The following is a 13,745-nucleotide window of genomic DNA, read 5'->3' as shown; positions in this document are numbered from 1 at the left end:
TCTGTGGAACTGTACCCCAGTGAGAGTCAGTGTCTGTGGAACTGTACCCGAGTGAGAGTCAGTGTTTGTGGAACTGTACCACAGTGAGAGTCAGTGTCTGTGGAACTGTACCCCAGTGAGAGTCAGTGTCTGTGGAACTGTACCCCAGTGAGAGTCAGTGTCTGTGGAACTGTACCCCAGTGAGAGTCAGTGTCTGTGGAACTGTACCCCAGTGAGAGTCAGTGTCTGTGGAATTGTACCCCAGTGAGAGTCAGTGTCTGTGGAACTGTACCCCAGTGAGAGTCAGTGTCTGTGGAACTGTACCCCAGTGAGAGTCAGTGTCTGTGGAACTGTTCCGCAGTGAGACTCAGTGTCTGTGGAACTGTACCCCAGTGAGAGTCACTGTCTGTGGAACTGTACCCCAGTGAGAGTCAGTGTCTGTGGAACTGTACCCCAGTGAGAGTCAGTGTCTGTGGAACTGTACCCCAGTGAGCGTCAGTGCCTATGGAACAGTACCCCAGTGAGAGTCAGTGTCTGTGGAACTGTACCCATGAGAGTCACTGCCTGTGGAACTGTACCCACTGAGAGCCAGTGTCTGTGGAACTGTACCCTAGTGAGAGTCAGTGCCTGTGGAACTGTACCCCAGTGAGAGTCAGTTTCTGTGGAACTGTACCCCAGTGAGAGTCAGTGTCTGTGGAACTGTACCCCAGTGAGAGTCGGTGTCTGTGGAACTGTACCCCAATGAGAGTCAGTTTCTGTGGAACTGTACCCCAGTGAGAGTCAGTGTCTGTGGATCTGTACCCCAGTGAGAGTCAGTGTCTGTGGAACTGTACCCCAGTGAGAGTCAGTGTCTGTTGAACTGTACCCCAGTGAGAGTCGGTGTCTGTGGAACTGTACACCAATGAGAGTCAGTTTCTGTGGAACTGTACCCCAGTGAGAGTCAGTGTCTGTGGAACTGTACCCCAGTGCGAGTCGGTGTCTGTGGAACTGTGCCCCACTGAGAGTCGCTGTCTGTGGAACTGTGCCCCAGTGAGAGTCACTGTCTGTGTAACTGTGCCCCAGTGAGAGTCAGTGTCTGTGGAACTGTACCCCAGTGAGAGTCAGTGTCTGTGGAACTGTACCCCAGTGAGAGTCAGTGTCTGTGGAACTGTACCCCAGTGAGAGTCAGTGTTTGTGGAACTGTACCCCAGTGAGAGTCAGTGTCTGTGGAACTGTACCCCAGTGAGAGTCAGTGCCTGTGGAACTGTACCCAAGTGAGAGTCAGTGTCTGTGGAACTGTACCCCAGTGAGAGTCAGTTTGTGTGGAACTGTACCCTAGTGAGAGTCAGTGTCTGTGGAACTGTACCCCAGTGAGAGTCAGTGTTTGTGGAACTGTACCCCAGTGAGAGTCAGTGTGTGTGGAACTGTACCCCAGTGAGAGTCAGTGTCTGTGGAACTGTACCCCAGTGAGAGTCAGTGTCTGTGGAACTGTACCCCAGTGAGAGTCAGTGTCTGTGGAACTGTACCCCAGTGAGAGTCAGTGTCTGTGGAATTGTACCCCAGTGAGAGTCAGTGTCTGTGGAACTGTACCCCAGTGAGAGTCAGTGTCTGTGGAACTGTACCCCAGTGAGAGTCAGTGTCTGTGGAACTGTACCCCAGTGAGACTCAGTGTCTGTGGAACTGTACCCCAGTGAGAGTCACTGTCTGTGGAACTGTACCCCAGTGAGAGTCAGTGTCTGTGGAACTGTACCCCAGTGAGAGTCAGTGTCTGTGGAACTGTACCCCAGTGAGAGTCGGTGTCTGTGGAACTGTACCCCAATGAGAGTCAGTTTCTGTGGAACTGTACCTCAGTGAGAGTCAGTGTCTGTGGAACTGTACCCCAGTGAGAGTCGGTGCCTGTGGAACTGTGCCCCACTGAGAGTCGCTGTCTGTGGAACTGTGCCCCAGTGAGAGTCACTGTCTGTGTAACTGTGCCCCAGTGAGAGTCAGTGTCTGTGGAACTGTACCCCAGTGAGAGTCAGTGTCTGTGGAACTGTACCCCAGTGAGAGTCAGTGTCTGTGGAACTGTACTCCAGTGAGAGTCAGTGTTTGTGGAACTGTACCCCAGTGAGAGTCAGTGTCTGTGGAACTGTACCCCAGTGAGAGTCAGTGTCTGTGGAACTGTACCCCAGTGAGAGTCAGTGTCTGTGGAACTGTACCCCAGTGAGAGTCAGTGTCTGTGGAACTGTACCCCAGTGAGAGTCAGTGTCTGTGGAACTGTAACCCAGTGAGAGTCAGTGTCTGTGGAACTGTAACCCAGTGAGAGTCAGTGTCTGTGGAACTGTACCCCAGTGAGAGTCAGTGTCTGTGGAACTGTACCCCAGTGAGAGTCAGTGTCTGTGGAACTGTACGCCAGTGAGAGTCAGTGTCTGTGGAACTGTACCCCAGTGAGAGTCAGTGTCTGTGGAACTGTACCCCAGTGAGAGTCAGTGTCTGTGGAACTGTACCCCAGTGAGACTCAGTGTCTGTGGAACTGTACCCCAGTGAGAGTCAGTACCTGTGGAACTGTACCCCAGTGAGAGTCAGTGTCTGTGGAACTGTACCCCAGTGAGAGTCAGTGTCTGTGGAACTGTACCCCAGTGAGAGTCAGTGTCTGTGGAACTGTACCCCAGTGAGAGTCAGTGTCTGTGGAACTGTACCCCAGTGAGAGTCAGTGTCTGTGGAACTGTACCCCAGTGAGCGTCAGTGCCTATGGAACAGTACCCCAGTGAGAGTCAGTGTCTGTGGAACTGTACCCGTGAGAGTCACTGCCTGTGGAACTGTACCCACTGAGAGTCAGTGTCTGTGGAACTGTACCTAGTGAGAGTCAGTGCCTGTGGAACTGTACCCCAGTGAGTGTCAGTGCCTGTGGAACTCTGCCCCAGTGAGAGTCAGTGTCTGTGGAACTGTAGCCCAGTGAGAGTCAGTGTCTGTGGAACTGTACCCCAGTGAGAGTCGGTGTCTGTGGAACTGTTCCCAATGAGAGTCAGTTTCTGTGAAACTGTACCCCAGTGAGAGTCAGTGTCTGTGGAACTGTACCCCAGTGAGAGTCGGTGTCTGTGGAACTGTTCCCAATGAGATTCAGTTTCTGTGGAACTGTACCCCAGTGAGAGTCAGTGTCTGTGGAACTGTACCCCAGTGAGAGTCAGTATCTGTGGAACTGTACCCCAGTGAGAGTCAGTGTCTGTGGAACTGTACCCCAGTGAGAGTCGGTGTCTGTGGAACTGTACCCCAATGAGAGTCAGTTTCTGTGGAACTGTACCCCAGTGAGAGTCAGTGTCTGTGGAACTGTGCCCCACTGAGAGTCGCTGTCTGTGGAACTGTGCCCCAGTGAGAGTCACTGTCTGTGTAACTGTGCCCCAGTGAGACTCAGTGTCTGTGGAACTGTACCCCAGTGAGAGTCAGTGTCTGTGGAACTGTACCCCAGTGAGAGTCGGTGTCTGTGGAACTGTACCCCAATGAGAGTCAGTTTCTGTGGAACTGTACTCCAGTGACAGTCAGTGTCTGTGGAACTGTACCCCAGTGAGAGTCGGTGTCTGTGGAACTGTGCCCCACTGTGAGTCGCTGTCTGTGGAACTGTGCCCCAGTGAGAGTCACTGTCTGTGTAACTGTGCCCCAGTGAGAGTCAGTGTCTGTGGAACTGTACCCCAGTGAGAGTCAGTGTCTGTGGAACTGTACCGCAGTGAGAGTCAGTGTCTGTGGATCTGTACCCCAGTGAGAGTCAGTGTTTGTGGAACTGTACCCCAGTGAGAGTCAGTGTCTGTGGAACTGTACCCCAGTGAGAGTCAGTGTCTGTGGAGCTGTACCCCAGTGAGAGTCAGTGTCTGTGGAACTGTACCCCAGTGAGAGTCAGTGTCTGTGGAACTGTACCCCAGTGAGACTCAGTGTCTGTGGAACTGTACCCCAGTGAGAGTCAGTACCTGTGGAACTGTACCCCAGTGAGAGTCAGTGTCTGTGGAACTGTACCCCAATGAGAGTCAGTGTCTGTGGAACTGTACCCCAGTGAGAGTCAGTGTCTGTGGAACTGTACCCCAGTGAGAGTCAGTGTCTGTGGAACTGTACCCCAGTGAGCGTCAGTGCCTGTGGAACAGTACCCCAGTGAGAGGCAGTGTCTGTGGAACTGTACCCCAGTGAGAGTCACTGCCTGTGGAACTGTACCCACTGAGAGTCAGTGTCTGTGGAACTGTACCCTAGTGAGAGTCAGTGCCTGTGGAACTGTACCCCAGTGAGTGTCAGTGCCTGTGGAACTGTAGCCCAGTGAGAGTCAGTGTCTGTGGAACTGTAGCCCAGTGAGAGTCAGTGTCTGTGGAACTGTACCCCAATGAGAGTCGATGTCTGTGTAATTGTACCCCAATGAGAGTCAGTGTCTGTGGAACTGTACCCCAGTGAGAGTCAGTGTCTGTGGAACTGTACCCCAGTGAGAGTCAGTTTCTGTGGAACTGTACCCCAGTGAGAGTCAGTGTCTGTGGAACTGTACCCCAGTGAGAGTCGGTGTCTGTGGAACTGTACCCCAATGAGAGTCAGTTTCTGTGGAACTGTACCCCAGTGAGAGTCAGTGTCTGTGGAACTGTACCCCAGTGAGAGTCAGTGTCTGTGGAACTGTACCCCAGTGAGAGTCAGTGTCTGTGGAACTGTACCCCAGTGAGAGTCGGTGTCTGTGGAACTGTACCCCAATGAGAGTCAGTTTCTGTGGAACTGTACCCCAGTGAGAGTCAGTGTCTGTGGAACTGTACCCCAGTGCGAGTCGGTGTCTGTGGAACTGTGCCCCACTGAGAGTCGCTGTCTGTGGAACTGTGCCCCAGTGAGAGTCACTGTCTGTGTAACTGTGCCCCAGTGAGAGTCAGTGTCTGTGGAACTGTACCCCAGTGAGAGTCAGTGTCTGTGGAACTGTACCCCAGTGAGTGTCAGTGTCTGTGGAACTGTACCCCAGTGAGAGTCAGTATTTGTGGAACTGTCCCCCAGGGAGAGTCAGTGTCTGTGGAACTGTACCCCAGTGAGAGTCAGTGCCTGTGGAACTGTACCCCAGTGAGAGTCAGTGTCTGTGGAACTGTACCCCAGTGAGAGTCAGTGTGTGTGGAACTGTACCCTAGTGAGAGTCAGTGTCTGTGGAACTGTACCCCAGTGAGAGTGAGTGTCTGTGGAACTGTACCCGAGTGAGAGTCAGTGTTTGTGGAACTGTACCACAGTGAGAGTCAGTGTCTGTGGAACTGTACCCCAGTGAGAGTCAGTGTCTGTGGAACTGTACCCCAGTGAGAGTCAGTGTCTGTGGAACTGTACCCCAGTGAGAGTCAGTGTCTGTGGAACTGTACCCCAGTGAGAGTCAGTGTCTGTGGAATTGTACCCCAGTGAGAGTCAGTGTCTGTGGAACTGTACCCCAGTGAGAGTCAGTGTCTGTGGAACTGTACCCCAGTGAGAGTCAGTGTCTGTGGAACTGTTCCCCAGTGAGACTCAGTGTCTGTGGAACTGTACCCCAGTGAGAGTCACTGTCTGTGGAACTGTACCCCAGTGAGAGTCAGTGTCTGTGGAACTGTACCCCAGTGAGAGTCGGTGTCTGTGGAACTGTACCCCAATGAGAGTCAGTTTCTGTGGAACTGTACCCCAGTGAGAGTCAGTGTCTGTGGAACTGTACCCCAGTGAGAGTCGGTGTCTGTGGAACTGTGCCCCACTGAGAGTCGCTGTCTGTGGAACTATGCCCCAGTGAGAGTCACTGTCTGTGTAACTGTGCCCCAGTGAGAGTCAGTGTCTGTGGAACTGTACCCCAGTGAGAGTCAGTGTCTGTGGAACTGTACCCCAGTGAGAGTCAGTGTCTGTGGAACTGTACTCCAGTGAGAGTCAGTGTTTGTGGAACTGTACCCCAGTGAGAGTCAGTGTCTGTGGAACTGTACCCCAGTGAGAGTCAGTGTCTGTGGAACTGTACCCCAGTGAGAGTCAGTGTCTGTGGAACTGTACCCCAGTGAGAGTCAGTGTCTGTGGAACTGGACCCCAGTGAGAGTCAGTGTCTGTGGAACTGTACCCCAGTGAGAGTCAGTGTCTGTGGAACTGTACCCCAGTGAGAGTCAGTGTCTGTGGAACTGTACCCCAGTGAGAGTCAGTGTCTGTGGAACTGTACCCCAGTGAGAGTCAGTGTCTGTGGAACTGTACCCCAGTGAGAGTCAGTGTCTGTGGAACTGTACCCCAGTGAGAGTCAGTGTCTGTGGAACTGTACCCCAGTGAGAGTCAGTGTCTGTGGAACTGTACCCCAGTGAGACTCAGTGTCTGTGGAACTGTACCCCAGTGAGAGTCAGTACCTGTGGAACTGTACCCCAGTGAGAGTCAGTGTCTGTGGAACTGTACCCCAGTGAGAGTCAGTGTCTGTGGAACTGTACCCCAGTGAGAGTCAGTGTCTGTGGAACTGTACCCCAGTGAGAGTCAGTGTCTGTGGAACTGTACCCCAGTGAGAGTCAGTGTCTGTGGAACTGTACCCCAGTGAGCGTCAGTGCCTATGGAACAGTACCCCAGTGAGAGTCAGTGTCTGTGGAACTGTACCCGTGAGAGGCACTGCCTGTGGAACTGTACACACTGAGAGCCAGTGTCTGTGGAACTGTACCCTAGTGAGAGTCAGTGCCTGTGGAACTGTACACCAGTGAGTGTCAGTGCCTGTGGAACTGTGCCCCAGTGAGAGTCAGTGTCTGTGGAACTGTAGCCCAGTGAGAGTCAGTGTCTGTGGAACTGTAGCCCAGTGAGAGTCAGTGTCTGTGGAACTGTACCCCAATGAGAGTCGCTGTCTGTGGAACTGTACCCCAATGAGAGTCAGTGTCTGTGGAACTGTACCCCAGTGAGAGTCAGTGTCTGTGGAACTGTACCCCAGTGAGAGTCAGTGTCTGTGGAACTGTACCCCAGTGAGAGTCAGTTTCTGTGGAACTGTACCCCAGTGAGAGTCAGTGTCTGTGGAACTGTACCCCAGTGAGAGTCGGTGTCTGTGGAACTGTACCCCAATGAGAGTCAGTTTCTGTGGAACTCTACCCCAGTGAGAGTCAGTGTCTGTGGAACTGTACCCCAGTGAGAGTCAGTATCTGTGGAACTGTACCCCAGTGAGAGTCAGTGTCTGTGGAACTGTACCCCAGTGAGAGTCGGTGTCTGTGGAACTGTACCCCAATGAGAGTCAGTTTCTGTGGAACTGTACCCCAGTGAGAGTCAGTGTGTGTGGAACTGTACCCCAGTGAGAGTCGGTGTCTGTGGAACTGTGCCCCACTGAGAGTCGCTGTCTGTGGAACTGTGCCCCAGTGAGAGTCACTGTCTGTGTAACTGTGCCCCAGTGAGAGTCAGTGTCTGTGGAACTGTACCCCAGTGAGAGTCAGTGTCTGTGGAACTGTACCCCAGTGAGAATCAGTGTCTGTGGAACTGTACCCCAGTGAGAGTCAGTGTTTGTGGAACTGTACCCCAGTGAGAGTCAGTGTCTGTGGAACTGTACCCCAGTGAGAGTCAGTGTCTGTGGAACTGTACCCCAGTGAGAGTCAGTGTCTGTGGAACTGTACCCCAGTGAGAGTCAGTGTCTGTGGAACTGTACCCCAGTGAGAGTCAGTGTCTGTGGAACTGTACCCCAGTGAGAGTCAGTGTCTGTGGAACTGTACCCCAGTGAGAGTCAGTGTCTGTGGAACTGTACCCCAGTGAGAGTCAGTGTCTGTGGAACTGTACCCCAGTGAGAGTCAGTGTCTGTGGAACTGTACCCCAGTGAGACTCAGTGTCTGTGGAACTGTACCCCAGTGAGAGTCAGTGCCTGTGGAACTGTACCCCAGTGAGAGTCAGTGTCTGTGGAACTGTACCCCAGTGAGAGTCACTGTCTGTGGAACTGTACCCCAGTGAGAGTCAGTGTCTGTGGAACTGTACCCCAGTGAGTCTCAGTGTCTGTGGAACTGTACCCCAGTGAGAGTCAGTATCTGTGGAACTGTACCCCAGTGAGAGTCAGTGTCTGTGGAACTGTACCCCAGTGAGAGTCACTGTCTGTGGAACTGTACCCCAGTGAGACTCAGTGTCTGTGGAACTGTACCCCAGTGAGAGTCACTGTCTGTGGAACTGTACCCCAGTGAGAGTCAGTGTCTGTGGAACCCGTACCCCAGTGAGAGTCAGTGTCTGTGGAACTGTACCCCAGTGAGAGTCAGTGTGGCCTATGTGATGGTACGGGTTGAATCTCTGCCGTTGGCCGTGTCTAAGCTTCTGATTATTTTATTACAGATGAAACTTCTTTCGAGGCCGGGATCCGGGTCCAGATCCACAGTCAGCACGAACCCCCCTACATTCACCAGTTGGGGTTCGGAGTGCCCCCCGGATTCCAAACTTTCGTGTCCTGTCAGGAACAACGGGTAATTCATTCAAATCGTTGCATTAGTGAAACTTCCCCACAGTACAGAGCCCTGTATCTAACCCGTGCTCTACCTACCCTCGGAGTGTTTGATGGGAGAGTGTAGAGGGAGCTTTACTCTGTATCTAACCTGTGCTGTACCTGCCCTGGGAGTGTTTGATGGGACAGCGTAGAGGGAGCTTTACTCTGTATCTAACCCGTGCTGTACCTGACCTGGGAGTGTTTGATGGGACAGTGTAGAGGGAGCTTTACTCTGTATCTAACCCGTGCTGTACCTGCCCTGGGAGTGTTTGATGGGACAGTGTAGAGGGAGCTTTACTCTGTATCTAACCTGTGCTGTACCTGCCCTGGGAGTGTTTGATGGGACAGTGTAGAGGGAGCTTTACTCTGTATCTAACCCGTGCTGTACCTGCCCTGGGAGTGTTTGATGGGACAGCGTAGAGGGAGCTTTACTCTGTATCTAACCCGTGCTGTACCTGCCCTGGGAGTGTTTGATGGGACAGTGTAGAGGGTGCTTTACTCTGTATCTAACCCGTGCTGTACCTGCCCTGGGAGTGTTTGATGGGACAGTGTAGAGGGAGATTTACTCCCTATCGACCCCATGCTGTACCTGCCCTGGGAGTGTTTGATGGGACAGTGTAGAGGGAGCTTTACTCTGTATCTAACCCGTGCTGTACCTGCCCTGGGAGTGTTTGATGGGACAGTGTAGAGGGTGCTTTACTCTGTATCTAACCCGTGCTGTACCTGCCCTGGGAGTGTTTGATGGGACAGTGTAGAGGGAGATTTACTCCCTATCGACCCCATGCTGTACCTGCCCTGGGAGTGTTTGATGGGACAGTGTAGAGGGAGCTTTACTCTGTATCTAACCCGTGCTGTACCTGCCCTGGGAGTGTTTGATGGGACAGTGTAGAGGGAGCTTTACTCTGTATCTAACCCGTGCTGTACCTGCCCTGGGGGTGTTTGATGGGTCCGTGTAGAGGGAGCTTTACTCTGTATCTAACCCGTGCTGTACCTGCCCTGGAAGTGTTTGATGGGACTGTGTAGAGGGAGCTTTACTCTGTATCTAACCCGTGCTGTACCTGCCCTGGGAGTATTTGATGGGACAGTGTAGAGGGAGCTTTACTCTGTATCTAACCCGTGCTGTACCTGCCCTGGGAGTGTTTGATGGGACAGTGTAGAGGGAGCTTTACTCTGTATCTTACCCGTGCTGTACCTGCCCTGGGAGTGTGTGATGGGACAGTGTAGAGGGAGCTTTAATCTGTATCTAACCCGTGCTGTACCTGCCCTGGGAATGTTTGATGGGACAGTGTAGAGGGAGCTTTACTCTGTATCTTACCCGTGCTGTACCTGCCCTGGGAGTGTGTGATGGGACAGTGTAGAGGGAGCTTTAATCTGTATCTAACCCCGTGCTGTACCTGCCCTGGGAGTGTTTGATGGGACAGTGTAGAGGGAGTTTTACTCTGTATCTAACCCGTGCTGTACCTGCCCTGGGAGTGTTTGATGGGACAGTGTAGAGGGAGCTTTACTCTGTATCTAACCCGTGCTGTACCTGCCCTTGGAGTGTTTGATCGAACAGTGTAGTGGGAGCTTTACTCTGTATCTAACCCGTGCTGTACCTGCTCTGGGAGTGTTTGATGGGACACTGCAGAGGGAGCATTACTATGTAACTAACCCTTGCTGTACCTGCCCTGGGAGTGTTTGATGGGGCAGTGTAGAGGGAACTTTACTCTGTATCTAACCCGTGCTGTACCTGCCACAGGAGTGTTTGATGGGGCAGTGTAGAGGGAGCTTTACTCTGTATCTAACCCATGCTGTACCTGCCCTGGGAGTGTTTGATGGGACAGTGTAGAGGGAGCTTTGCTCTGTATCTAACCCGTGCTGTACCTGCCCTGGGAGTGTTTGATGGGACAGTGTAGAGGGAGCTTTACTCTGTATCTAACCCCTGCTGTACCTGCCCTGGGACTGTTTGATGGGGCAGTTTAGATGGAGCTTTTCTCTGTATCTAACCTGTGCTGTACCCGCCCTGGGAGTGTTTGATGGGACAGTGTAGAGGGAGCTTTACTCTGGATCTAACCCATGCCGTACCTGCCCTGGGAGTGTTTGATGGGACAGGGTAGAGGGAGCTTTACTCTGTATCTAACCCGTGCTGTACCTGCCCTGGGAGTGTTTGATGGGACAGTGCAGAGGGAGCTTTACTCTGTATCTAACCCGTGCTGTACTTGCACTGGGAGTGTTTGATGGGCCAGTGTCGAGGGAGCTTTACTCTGTATCTATCCCGTGCTGTACCTGCCCTGGGAGTGTTTGATGGGACAGTGTAGCGGGAGCTTTACTCTGTATCTATCCCGTGCTGTACCTGCCCTGGGAGTGTTTGATGGGACAGTGTAGAGGGAGCTTTACTCTGTATCTAACCCGTGCTGTACCTGCCCTGGGAGTGTTTGATGGGACAGTGTAGAGGGAGCTTTACTCTGTATCTAACCCGTGCTGTACCTGCCCTGGGAGTGTTTGATGGGACAGTGTAGAGGGAGCTTTACTCTGTATCTAACCCGTGCTGTACCTGCCCTGGGAGTGTTTGATGGGGCAGTGTAGAGCAGTGATTAGGAAGGCAAGCAATACATTTCCAAACACTAGAATCACTGTTTCCACAATATTGCCGAGAACAGACTTTAACAGCAACACAATTCATGAGATAAATGCCAGCATAGCAAGAGACTGTGAATCAAAACACAACGTGCACCTGGCCCAACACCCCACCCTCGATGACGAGTGTCTTTACGACCGCGTCCACATCCACAGGAAACGAATATCTATCTTTGCTAAAGCCCTGAAGGACGTCGCTTTTAACCGGGTCCATACCCAGACTCCAAGAGGACCCCCCCCGACCACCAGAGATCAGCGTGGTACATACCAGGACCACTACAGAGACCACCACCACACCAGCCGGGACCAGAGAGGATCCCCATGCACAACAATAATATCAGACCTGCACCACTCCTGTCCCACAGGGGAACAGGACCGCTCCCAGCCAGACAGAGGGAGAGATGCACAGGACGTACGCAATACCTCAGATAGAGACAATCCATTAAGAGACAATAAGCAGACGTGCAGCAGCATCTACTTCCGCCTTATGGATCAGAAAATGGAAAAAAATCAAGGACTAATTAATAGAAAGAACTGTAACCAAGTAGTATTAGCATTTATAGACAACTGAGATGATCTTTTTTTCCCTCATTTAGACACGACAAACACATATCATTCTTTAACATATCATAGTAAAAGACCAAACTTAACATGAAATCCTTATATATTTCGACCTGGAATATCCAAGGTCTACGCTCTTTGGTGCTCGACGTGAAGAGTAGGACCCCAGAGTTCATAGATGAAACTAAAGATCTAGATATTATCATTTTACAGAAGACTTGGTATAAAGGAAAAGGACACACTGGCCGTCCCCAAGGGTACACAGAGCTGGTGGTCCCCTCCAATAAATTACCAGGAGTAACCCAAGGCAGAGACTCCGGAGGCATACTGATTTGGTTTAAAACAGAGCTTAAGAATTACATCAAATTTATAAAAAAGGGCGAAAACCACATGTGGCTCAAAATTGAGAGGGAGATTATCTCTAACACCCAAGATGTTTACATTTGCGCACTCTATATCCCCCCAATGGAATCCCCGTACTTTAAAGAGGACACCTTCTCCAACATTGAGGGGGAAATTATCCAATACCAGGCCCAGGGGAACGTGTTGATCTGTGGTGACCTCAATTCAAGAACTGGCGAAGAACCAGACTTCACCAATAATCAGGGAAACAATTACATATTCGGGAATAACCACTTCGATATCCCTTCCCTTCCATACAGGCATAACTGCGACAAGCAGACAAATACCAACGGAAAACAGCTCCTGCAGCTCTGTCGAAGCCTGGGTCTGTACATTGTCAATGGTAGGTTCATAGGAGACCTGCTAGGAAGATCGGCCTATTGCTCACCTCTTGGCTGCAGCACCGTAGACTATATAATTACGGATTTGGACCCATCCTCTTTCAGAGCATTCACAGTCAAACCACAAACAACACTGTCAGATCACAGTCAAATTACTATGTATCTTAAAAAGACAGAAACAAACAACACAGAAACACAACCCAGTAAACTGTACAACACCAAAAAATCGTATAGATGGGCCAAAAACGACACGGAAAAATACCAGAAAGCAATTAGCAATGAATCAACTCAAGCTCTCTTGGACACCTTTCTGGATAACATATACACTCACAATAAAGAAGGCGTAAACCAGGCAGTGAATAAACTAAACAATATTTTTGATAATTTGGCAACAAGGTCAAACTTGAAAGCTCGCAAGAACAAACCCAAAACAAAAAACTATGAAAAATGGTTTGACCCAGATTGCCATAACATGAGGAAAAAACTTAGAAAAATATCAAACCAAAAACACAGACATCCAGAAAACGAGGAATTACACCTTACTTATTGTCAGACACTAACACAATACAGAAACACACTCAGAACCAAAAAAGAGCAATATATTAAGAATACACTCAGCTCCATTGAGGAATCCATTGATTCCAATTGTTTCTGGGACAACTGGAATACATTATACAAAAAACAACACGACGAATTGGCCATTCAAAATGGAGACACATGGGAAAACCACTTTGAAAAATTATACCAGAAAAACACACTAAGGCCAGAGCAACACCAAATATGCAAAAAACTGGAAAAGCTCGAAAGTGCCATAAAAGATAACCAAAACCCGCTAGACTCCATAATAACAGAAAAAGAACTTTTTGAAAGACTCAAGGACCTGCGACCAGGAAAAGCTTGCAGGGCAGACGGCATACTAAGCGAGATGATTAAACACACAGATGATAAAATGAAACTGGCTATCCTAAAACTCTTCAACTTGGTTCTGAGTGTCGGTTACTTCCCTGATATCTGGAACAAAGGACTCATAACACCCATATACAAAAGTGGGGACTGTAGTGTATGTAACCGTTCCACCTTTAAGAGAACTATTTTAAGAGTTGCACTACTTTATCTTGGCTGCTGTATACTGTAATACCGGTGGTGAACACACCGGTATATAAGTTCTGTGTAACGATTTATTGGGCAGTTCCGCCCTGACCTTCGACTAGTAAAGACCTGTTAAAGTTTACTCTTGTGGTCTGTGTCGTAATTCTCAATATAACACACAGACTTAACAGTGGCGACGAGTACGATCTTACCCTGCGGCAGAGATACATCCAAGGCAGTTTAACGGGCATCGAGAGGAGGCATCCGCCCTCATCATCCTGCTGAGAAAAGACTCGGGTCTGCAGAGCAAAGGAAGAATTCTGACATGAAGCCTTCCATCAGCAACAGGCAGTGATCATCCCCTCTATCACGGTGGTGGGTAAGCCGATCAGCGACGAGCA

Source organism: Somniosus microcephalus, chromosome 4 (genome assembly GCF_052327205.1).
Source record: "Somniosus microcephalus isolate GS21.2 chromosome 4, FLI_Smic_1.0, whole genome shotgun sequence".
Lineage (NCBI taxonomy): Eukaryota > Metazoa > Chordata > Chondrichthyes > Squaliformes > Somniosidae > Somniosus > Somniosus microcephalus.
Note: the sequence above shows the minus strand (reverse complement) of the source record.